This window comes from Wasmannia auropunctata, unplaced genomic scaffold, assembly GCF_000956235.1.
Source record: "Wasmannia auropunctata unplaced genomic scaffold, wasmannia.A_1.0 LD336038.1, whole genome shotgun sequence".
NCBI classification, from domain to species: domain Eukaryota; kingdom Metazoa; phylum Arthropoda; class Insecta; order Hymenoptera; family Formicidae; genus Wasmannia; species Wasmannia auropunctata.
Genome location: NW_012026852.1, coordinates 2,172,051 through 2,174,595, shown reverse-complemented (window position 1 = coordinate 2,174,595; position 2,545 = coordinate 2,172,051).

The following is a 2,545-nucleotide window of genomic DNA, read 5'->3' as shown; positions in this document are numbered from 1 at the left end:
TCAACGAATGCAGTCAATAATTTAGTGTAAGGTATTTCAAGTTCATTAGATTCAAATGTTATTGTCTTGTCTAATAATTACGTACCTCATTTGATTATCAAAACTGCCATAATACTGTTACGTTGTGACGATTATCGCATTTAATTATCTAGGCACGTTTAATTTAATTGCTTTTTCTGAATTGTTAAAACACAAGAAATTTAATATCTGAAACTCACTTGTATACTTTCTTTAAACTCTTATGACAATTGGTTAAAAGATTGGAAATATATTTTTAGTTATTCTTCTAAGAAATTTTCTGTTAATTAAAGCGAATCTCAACTCAATCCAATGTATAATCGTGAAATCGCTTCTGCAGAATTGCATAAAAATTAACTACAGTATCATTCTTGTAATCATCTTCGTTATATATACGGAAATTATAATTATGTCACAAATTGCTGGAAAAAATTCTCCAAAGAGAGAAAAGTGAGTACGATCGTACTCTGTCGTAGTTAAATTTTCCGATGAAAAGGTTCATTTCGCTTCAACGAGACTTTCTTATGAGCGAAAGGGTGCTTGGTAAAAATTCAACGCTAAATTTCACGGAGACTCCTCGAACGTTTTCGCGGTTGCTCCTTCGGTTTCAAGATCTCGCGACTCTCCATCTAGCCCTCTCGCGAGAAAATTGCGAGGAAACGCGCGCAACGAAGGGAGGACTCGCGTGCGCTTTGAAGGGCGGACGCGGCTTTTAGGACAATGGCACTCGGCCTGTGCCACGAGTGCGTTGCCTATTCTTCTAACCGTTGACGGACATTATACGCCGAGAGCCCGAGGGGGGCCTTCTTTCCGACCCACGCCACGCCGCGCCGGATGCCGTAAAGTGGCGGGAAAAAAAGCGCCCCTTCTATATGTATCATGAAAGAGATTCCGGGCTCGCTGCGACGTGGAATTCTTCGCCGCGCGTTGCGAATTAAACGTCGCAAATTCATTCGTAACTCTCTACGAATTAATCTGTCTCCTAACCGGTATTTCAGATATTCTCTCCTGTATCAAACATGCCTGCGATTAATTCCGGCACACATTCCCCTGTTGTCTATTGAAGCTTCAACTATTTCTGAATTGCTATTTTCATTAATGGAACAAACTATCGTTTTAATATTTCAATAATTAAAGTCTTTACAGCACTGATTATACATAAAGTTTATACCATAAAATAAAATTTATATAAAGATCAAGAATCTACAGAATTGCTATTGGCCCACTTTCGGTTTTCCATGTTCTTCGCAAAACTCGTCGGTTTATCCGTTTCGCATCGAGAGCGTTGTGATTTTCCGAAGGTGATTCCGGAGCAGTATGACGTAACGTGGCGCGGCTTCCTCGCAGATGCGAGCATACCGAAAAGTTCCGAGTGACGATGAAGCTTCACAGCATCCCATCCCCCTCTGTCGCGTTACTCACGGAGATTGCTCGTATCTGGTATCGCGCGCTCGGGCCACCATAAAAGCATCCGCGCGACGAGTCGGAGTTGTTTCGAGGTAGTTTTATGATACACTCGGCTGCATAGGATGCAACACAGAAAAGCTACCTGATATGATATGACGCGGTGCATCAAGGTAAATCGCGTCGCGGTGTCACCGGGAGCGACGTCACCATCCTTTCAAAACGGAGTCCATATGACACGATGAGTGAGAATTAAGTGAGACGCGTGTTAAGTCAACGTCGTTCGAGTCTCAATAATTTTATGTGAAAAAGATTACGCGATAAAAGAATTAAATAATGTTTTTCTCAAATTATGTATAGAGTCAATTTTCATAGAAAGTATCGAAAATAATTGAAATTAGAAATTACATTTACTAGCTCGTATTTAAATAACAGGTAAGAAATATAGACTCGGCAACAAGGAACAAGCAAGGTGTGACGTGATATGAAATCATTAAAACATGATGTTATAAAAATTTTAAAGAAAATTTAATGTCAAAACATTTCGACTGCACAGAATCTTTCTCAGTTGAAATAAATTAATATATAAATAATTTAATAAACAAACATCAATAACATAACTTCAACATTTAAATAAATGCTTATATAGGTTTTTTAAATAATTTATTTAAATGTTGAAGTTACGTTATTGTAATAATGTTTGTTTATTAAATTATTTATATGTTAATTTATTTTAACTGAGGAAGACTCTGTGCAGTTGAAACGTTTTGACATAAAATTTTCTTTAAAATTTTTGTAACATCATGTTCAAGTGATTTCATGTCACTTCACACCTTGCTCGTTCCTTGGCCGAGTCTATATTTCTTACTTGTTATTATTATTAGTTTACTGTACTTATAAAAGTTATAAAAGTCTCAACAAATTTATATTTTAATCATTAATATTATGTATTTTATCTAATTGTATTTTTAACAAATTGAACCGCTTAAAAATACAATTTTACATTACGAGACTGCACACTTTTCGCGGAGATCTAAAAACTAAATTCATTGAGGTGTATTTCACATAGATCTCGTAAAGAGAGCAAAGGCATATCCGCATTCGATAAAAAGGTGGTCTCGTC